General features: G+C 42.0%; 1 protein-coding gene across 1 annotated transcript in view; it reads right to left on the reverse strand.

Annotated features, from left to right (window-relative positions):
* Nucleotides 1-4,800, reverse strand: part of LOC111530207 (nuclear RNA export factor 2) — a 67,667-nt gene extending 62,867 nt beyond the window's left edge. Inside the window, exons 1-2 of the mRNA XM_023197318.1 lie at nucleotides 4,662-4,800; nucleotides 3,228-3,349 (exon numbers count right to left, since the gene is read on the reverse strand). The gene's annotated coding sequence lies outside the window, so the exon portion shown is untranslated. The remainder of the gene's footprint in view (nucleotides 1-3,227; nucleotides 3,350-4,661) is intronic.
* Between the last annotated feature and the right edge of the window lie 3,923 nt (nucleotides 4,801-8,723).

The following is an 8,723-nucleotide window of genomic DNA, read 5'->3' on the forward strand; positions in this document are numbered from 1 at the left end:
AAAAGAAAAGAAAAGAAAAGAAAAGAAAAGAAAAGAAAAGAAAAGAAAAGAAAACACGGCAGAACCCCAGTGTAGGGAAAGGCTTTCTAACTAAGATTCAAATTCCGGAGGCAATGAAAGAAGACAATAATCTATCGATTTGACCACATAAGGATAAATGAAAGTGATGCAAATGCATCATAAATAAATCAAAGAGCAACTGACGAATTGGTATAAAGTACTTGCAGCATATATCGCAGACAACTGGATAATATTCCAAATATATAGAGAACTCTTAAACATTGAGGGATGAAGGACCACAGCAGCAATAAAAATATGGGGGAAATATATGAACAGATAATTCCAACAAAAAGTATAAAAACAGTCCTCAACATATGATAAGTGTCAAAACTTACTCATAGTTAGACAAAGGTATATCACAGAAACAGTGAGATACCATTTCTCACCTAACCTGTAGAAAAAAGTTTCAAAACTAAGGCGACGTGTTCTGTTAGCGAGGCTGTGGGCAAACTGTCATTCTCCTATATTGCTAATGGAAACGAAAACCAGTACAATCCTTCTGGAGAGAAACTTGGAAATACCTGAGAAAACTACATGTGCACTTAACTTTTGGCCCAAAAATCCTACTAGTGGGAATATACCTTGAAGGTACATTTCTACCAATACAAAAAAAAAAAAAAAATCATGTCCAGGTTTATTCACGGGAGCAATGTCTGTAACTGTAAAATCTTGGAAGGAATTTAAAAGCCCACACAGGCCAGGCACCACGGCTCATGCCTGTAATCTCAGCACTTGAGAGACCAAGGCAGGAGGATCACTGGAGGCCAAGAGATTCAGACCAGTCTGGGCAACATAGCAAGGCCCTGTATCTACAAAAAAAAAAAAAAAAAAAAAAAAAAAAAAAAGTCTTTAATCAGCCAGGCATGGTGGCACACACCTGTAGTCTTAGCCACTTGGGAGGCTGAGACAGTTGTGAATTGCTTGAGCCCAGGAGTTTGAGGTTACCATGAGCTATGATTGTGCCACTGCACTTCAGTCAGCCTGGATTATAGAGCGAGACCTGGTTTCTATATTAAAAACCAAATGCCCAAATGTAGGCGAGTGGTTGAATAAACTATGTGTGGTACAGCCACACAATGGAGTACAGTGCAGCTGTAAAAAAGGAACGATGAAGATCTCTGTGAAACAATACGGAGTGATTTCCAAGAATGCTGTTAAGTAGGAAAGGCAAAGTGCAAAGGAACATGTGGGGTATGCTATCCTTTCTGTAAGAAGAGAATATAAGAAAACGTGTATGTATTTGCTCATTTGGGCAAAATCATTACAGGAAAATTTAAACCGGAAACCGAAGGGATAAATGAGTATCTTAACCACCCTGAAGGAGAGAGGAAGAAAAGATCTAAGATACATAACTTTGGATAGCAGTATTTTGACTATATCCTCTAAGGCCAAAGACAAAAACAACTGTACAAAAATATAAGTTATTAATATGTTTGCAACAGGGGCATTTGTTAGCAATTCAGATGCTACTTTATGTATCTACTGACCAGAAATAAACAGGTATATAAACTATTTGATAATGAAAGCCAGGTCGGAGAACGAATCGACCAGTAAGTCTAGAATGACTGGAATTGAAAGTATCAATACAAGCTCCTGGCTTTTAATAGCTATACATACAGATAGATACCAAAATAAATGTACATGTGTCTATAGGCATGGGTATATACATACATTATTTCCTACCCCTTTCCATAGAGAGAGAGCCTTAGCGGCAACGAAACGCCATTAATAATGAACGCACGCCGAGATACTGGTTGGTAAATGTCATTCCCCAAGAAAGGGAACCAAGGCTCCTTGTAGAAGTTGTTTTAATCCAGGGCTATAAGGGGTGTGCGTGTGAGGCAAGGGGGGCACGCACATGATGAATCTGAACATCTTATAGTGCCGGAAAAAGGTACCAAAAAAGGATAGGGTCATATCAAAAGACCACAGAACCAACCAAAATGAGCTCCCAACGGCCAAGGCTAGAACAGTTCAAGGAACAAAATAATGATATAATTAGATTAAATTTTTATTTTATTTTATTTCAAGTTCCGGGATACAAGTGCAGGATGTGCAGGTTCATTACACAGGTAAACCTGCGCCCTGGTGGTTTGCTGCACCCATTAACCCATCACCTAGGTATTAAGCCCGGCATGTATAACATAATTATTCAAGAGCCCATACTGAGATAAATAAATTGAAGAAATAAATAAATGAGGGAGTAAAGATAGCTCTTCCTTACAGAAGAATTCCAGTTAAAAAATGTAGCAGAAATTAGGACAACAGAAAATCACCATTAGGTAATATTTGCTGTAGGCAAGATCCCTAGACAGATTTTAACAGTAGTGGGTCAAAGTCTGCAAAGAAGCAGGAATATAAGAAGATCTATTGTGTTTCTTCTTAAAGAACTTTTCATACTATGTTTATTACTAACAAAGAAGAAAATAGTAGCATTACACTGGGGCAACATAACTCCCACCACTTTAACCAAGTGATCAAGGTGAGCACCACCAGTAACACAACTTATGGATGTCATGTACCCGATATGATCCACACAGAAGGGAACAAAATCACATTTGCGGTAATGTGGCATAAGACCTAAAATTAGAGGCCCAATTAGATGGATGCCTTGACATCTGGGGAAGAACAGGAGGACCCTGAATGGCCTCACCACAGGTTATCTTCCCTATTGGGTTCCCAGGGAGAAAGGCCTCCTAGCCAAAGTACCCTCCTTATTATCGTGTTGAACAGACACATTGCCTGCTTATCTCTGGGTGGCATGTTTCAGGTCCCCACCAGCCTGCAGAATTATTTAAACAAGCCAATCGTCCTCCCCTGAACCAACGATCACTTCATCCTCTGGTTACTACAAAGACTTCCCCCTGAAAGCCCCTGCTTGTACACTCTCTTCCAGAGTGTGACACTGTGTGGCTCTACCTGGCGTGAGGTGCCCTCCTCTCTCCGGCTGTGAGTAAATGTGACTAATAAATTGCTGTGGATTCCGTCTGTCCAGTATAGGGTCCCATGTGTTCAGCCACCCCCATAACACTAGGGTGGGAATCCCTCCCTCACCACTGGGAAAGGGAGGAGAATGAAACAGGTGTGCATGCTACAAATGCACAACTTCAATCTAATCCTAAGAAAACATGAGACAAACACAAATTGAGAGACATTCCACAAAACACCTGACTGGTATCTCCGAAAGTGTCAGGGCTGTGAAAGATCAATAAAGATTGAGGAAATGTCAGCCTGGAGGATTCTAAGGAGAAATGAGGACCAAATGCAATGAAGTGTCCTGGATAAGATCCTAGAATAGAAAAAGGACATCAGTGAGATAACTGGTGAAAATCACATAAAATCTGTAGATTAGCTAATAGTTATAACATCAACGTTGTATAATATGTAATGTTATATAAATGTATATAATTATACATTTATATACATGTATAATTATATGTATACATATATGTATATGCATATATGCATATATAATTACAATTATACAACGTTATATAAATGTAATAACATCAATGTTAACTTTTGGTAATTAGCATCGATGTAGTAATGTTAATTAGTACATCAATGTACTGTAGTAATTAGTTTTGGTAATTTTTCTATGGTTGTATAAGATGTTAACATTACGGAAATCCAGGCAAGGGCTCTCCGTATAATCATTTTTGTAACTTTTCTGTAAGTCTAAAATTATTTCAGAGTAAAGAATTTTAAAAGACAAAATCAGTGGCTAAAGGGCTGGCAACCTATAAACCACGCTGCTTAACAGTAACCAACTGAAACATAGCTAGAAGGATGCATACAAAGAGGGATACATGCTCATACCACATCATTCATTAAAAAGATTATAAGAGATGAAAGGCCAGTCATCTTCAACACATAGGTGAATATGTATTTACTCTTCAAATGAGGAAAGCATTTTTAAGCATAAAAGGCATGAAATACAATAGAAAGAAAAATATCTACACAATCCAATATTTACAATTTAAAGCCCACTATATCAAAATTAACCGTAAACAAAACTAAGATGCAAAAGAGAAATACAACTTTTTGAAGAAGAGAAAATCTGCCTGAGGAATTGTAAAGAGAGAGCATGAAGTGATTAGCCATACAATTGAAGCTAATCACACGTGAGGGTAAGGGATATATAGAGAGTAGAGCGGAGCGTGGACCACGGAGAAATCCAGCTGGATTTGCCTTTCCTATTAATCCCTAAACCTTGACCCTAGGTAATGTAGGCCAGAATAGGCCTAATTTATAGAAAATTTATAGAAGGGCCGGGCGCGGTGGCTCACGCCTGTAATCCCAGCACTTTGGGAGGCCGAGGTGGGCAGATCACCTGGGGTCGGGAGTTGGAGACCAGCCTAACCAATATGAAGAAACCCCCTCTCTACTAAAAAGACAAAAATTAGTCTGGCATGATGGCGCGTGCCTGCAATCCCAGGTACTTGGGAGGTTGAGGCAGGAGAATCGCTTGAACCCGGAAGGTGGAGGTTGTGGTGAGCCGAGATCGCGACATCACGCTCCGACCTGGGCAACGAGAGCCAAACTCCGTCTCAAAAAGAAAAGAAAAGAAAATTTATAGAAAAGATATTGTTGTAATTTACCTAACTGGAAGAAGACTTGGAACCAACCTGGGAGCTACACTTCCTCTCAGAATCTTGCCACAAACAAGACGCAATCTGGTGAGTGGCGCCCAGCCTCTTAAGCGTTCCTTCTCGAAGCAGTGGGGAGAGGACTTCAATTGGCTCAGCTTGGTCAGGTGACATCCTTTGGCCAATCAGCTCCATACCAGGAGGCGGAGCCAGGTTCCTGTCCCTCCCTCTCCTGGAGCTGGTGGGACGGGGACCAGGGAAGGAGATGGGGGAGAAAGCAAGGGCGGGAAAGCGGGAGGGGCGGGAAGGATTGTGGGACAAGGGGGTGGGAGTGTGTGAGGTGGAAAGGGAGGGGTGTTCTGATTATAAGCCTGCCCCACGCAGTGATTTCGTCTTAGGTGAAAAGTGAGGCACAATTCCATTGTGTACGGCCTGGGTACTGGCCAGCCAGGGTTTCTTTTCTTTCTTTCCCTTTCTTTTTTTCTTTTTCCTCCCCTCCCCTCCTCCCCCTCCCCTCCCCTCCCCTGCCCTCCCCTCCCCAGTCCTCTTTTGAGATGGATTCTCTCTCTGTTGCCCAGGCTGGAGTGCATTGGCGGGATCCCATCTAATGCAACCTCTGCCTCCCGGGTTCAAGCGATTCTGCTACATCAGCCTCCCGAGTAGCTGGTATTACAGGCGCCTGCCACCATGCCCAGCTAGTTTTTCTATTCTCAGTGGAGACGGGGTTTTACCATGTTAGCCAGGATGGTCTCGCTCTCTTGACCTCGTAATCTGCCCGACTCGGCCTCCCAGAGTGCTGGGATTACAGGCGTGAGCCACCGCGCCCGGCCCCAGCGAAGGTTTCTACCAGGCCATGTCTCAACACAGGCAATTAAAAGCTCAAATTTAGTGGACGTGTAGCAGGAGATGTTTACTTTAAAAACCCGTGGCCACTTGATGGCAAAAGGCTGTCAGATATTAGTGTCTCTGGTTCTCTGATATATTAAAGAAGGAACTGAGTCCGGACCCAAGATAGGAAAAATGTGTTGTTCTCTGCAGTGAAGCCAATAGAGCATTTACATTGATGCCTGGCAAAGGCGGCACAAAGGAGAAAACTTCCACTCATCTAATGATACTATCAATTGCAAGGCAGCCAGTATTTGTTTGAATGTCCAACCAACCCTCAGGCCACACTCCTGATTCCACTTCTTCCCTATTTGATTTTCCCCCCACAGTCGTCTTCTGGAATACAATATATTTTACTCATATGCTGTTTTTGGTTTTTATTGTCTGTCTCACATGGTGGAAAAACACAAATTCCAGAAGGGCGAATATCTTTGCCTATTGCTCATTAATGTATCCTAAGTGCCTGTATCACTGCCTGCTTCAGTGGATGCTTTGAATGAATAAATGGATTTTTCTCCAGCCACACTAGCCTCCTTTTTGTTGCTCTAAAACTAGCTCAGCAAGCATACTCCCATACCATTATGTGTTTTTCTGTAACAGCCTGGCCTTCGATATCAATATAGCTACCTTCCTTACTTAGTGTACATCTCTGATGACCTTATCAGACATGTGGTACTTTTCTTCATGACAGTTAGCATGTCACTGTGTTGTTTTTATGTTTTGCTTTGTTGTTTTCTTTTACTCTAATTACAGGTAAAGAAGCAGTTCAGCTATATCTGTTTTAATTTTTGCAGTACAGTGTCATCTTTCAGTAGATGGGGTAATGGGCATCAGATATCTTAGGATTCAATCCATGGCATTACCACTTTGTAGCTAAATAACCTTGGCCAGGTAAACTCTTCCAAACTTTTATTATACATCTTTAAACTGGGAATAGTAATAAATTCAACCTCATAAGGCTGTGATGACATTTCATTAAGATAGTCCACATTCAGTCATGCACCGCATAATGAATTTTTGTTCAGTGACAGGCCACATATATGATGGTGGTCCCATCATATCGTAAGGTGATAGGTGCAGATTCCTGTTCTGATACCATCCTAACAAGCTAGATTGCTGGTTCACCTTGCCTCTTCACAGATGGCTGGGGTGGGAGCTGAATTTTTACCCCAGCCCCCGTGAGAACATTTCCAATAAAAAAGGGGGCACCAATTCACAACACTTTGTTACCTCAGAGGTGGGGTGGGGGAGTATAGACACAGTTCTTTGCTAGGCTTCAGGGAAAGGGGAACTGGATGGCTGACTCAACGTATTGTTGCTGCAGTGTGGTGGGACAGAAGCCCAGGTCCCCACTGGTCTCTGAGAACATCAGGGGAAGAAGGGGGAAAGGAGACTGCCAACAAACCCTGCCTCCCAGCACCTGATTCCATCTTGATGATGGGTGGACGCGGAGGCACAGCTCTCCATAGGGCCTAGCTTGCAGAGAATGCCTGAGGGGAAAAGCAGAGTGTCGATTAGCCCCACCTCACACCACTTCATTGAGTTTGGATGAGTGTAAAGGTTCAATTTTCCACTGGGTATCACTGACACCAGAGATGGGGATAAATGGAATGCTTACTAGTCCCAACTTGGACTGCCTTGTTCCGTGTTATTGATGTCAGGTGAAGGTGAAGGCTCATCTTGCTTCTGGACACCACTGACACTACCCTGACAGGTAAATTGGATCATCACCATCTGCTTCAGAGAGGCAGGATAGAAGACAAGTTTCCTTCTTGTTCCCTGAAACCTCGGGGGGTGGGGGAGGTAAGGTTTTTCCATTGCTGTTTGTCTAGTGTAGGGGAGGGGAATCTGTCACAAAAGTTTTTCAGTCTTTAGATCACGCTTTTTCTGGTCTTTCGGCAGAGGAAATAGGCTTTTCTTGGAGCTTTGTGTCTGCCATTGTTGGTGGTTCTGGACTGTGGGCTTCTGCAGTACCCTGTCTGGGATATTGGGTGGAATTAGAAAAAACAAGGGAATGCGCTGCCTGTGTTCTTGCTCGAGTCCTGAGAGCGCGAGTCAGTCTGCTTTCCCCTTTCCATGTTTCAGAGTTCCCTTTGCTGGTTTGCTGTTACATTCAGGGTGTTCTGATGTAGAGGGACCTTCTGGGAGGAAAGGGCAAACTCCAGCTTGGCCAGAACTGGAGGTCTCTAGGATGTTTATTTTTGAGAATTTTATTTTGACGTCTCTTGTGGGCCTACCAAGATCTGACCATCTCGTGATCTTCTATTAGTTGGAGAGCAAGCGGTTTCTCGATTGGTAGATGTAATCATAAACTTGCCTTTGTGATCTTTTTCGTCTCCCTGCACTTCCTCATTTCTGAACTCCTATGACTCATGATGCATTCCCGATAAAATCTGCCATATTAAATTCATTTTCTAGCCTGTCATGTTTCCAAGTATGCCTATTTAACTCTCTGAGACATATTTATTTACTTACTTATTTTTTAATATTTGTTTCTCTCAGCAGTGACCAAACACTAGTTGCAAACTGGTAAGTTTTCCTTACACAAGATTTGTTTTACAAGTCAGAGTCTGAAAGGTCTGGCCTGACTGGTGGATGGAATCTATATGAAAGAAAAGGACATCTTTATGGAAGATACTGGTAAACTTTTTTGTCAGCTTAGAGCCTGTTGTCCTGGCTTTGCTCAGAAGGTTCGACACTGAAAGACTGTGAAACCTTCTGAATGTGAAATAGTGTATTGGAAGTGTTTCTTTGTTTAATTAATTCCACAGGTTGGGGGTCATGACATTCTAAAGTAAATATGAAAGGAGACTATTTTCTGAAGAATAGAAAAGGCACGTATTAAAATCATTACACTGACCAAGTATCCACTCTCAGGCATCTTCTTACAGTGACTTCTTAATACAGGCCAATATCTCTGATGAATATCAATGCAAAAATCCTCAATTAAACACTAGCAAACCCAACTCAACAATACATCAGAAAGATCTTTCATCATGACCAGGTGGGATTTATCCCTGGGATGCGAGGATGGTTCAACATACGCAACTCAATCAATGTGACACATCACATCAACAGAATGAAAGATAAAAACCATATGATTATTTCGACTGATGCTGAAAAAGCATTTGACAAAATTCAGCATTCCTTCCCGATAAAATTCCTCAACAAACTGGGTATGGAAGGAAC

The sequence above is a fragment of the Piliocolobus tephrosceles genome, chromosome 12 (assembly GCF_002776525.5).
Source record: "Piliocolobus tephrosceles isolate RC106 chromosome 12, ASM277652v3, whole genome shotgun sequence".
In the NCBI taxonomy this organism is placed as follows: domain Eukaryota; kingdom Metazoa; phylum Chordata; class Mammalia; order Primates; family Cercopithecidae; genus Piliocolobus; species Piliocolobus tephrosceles.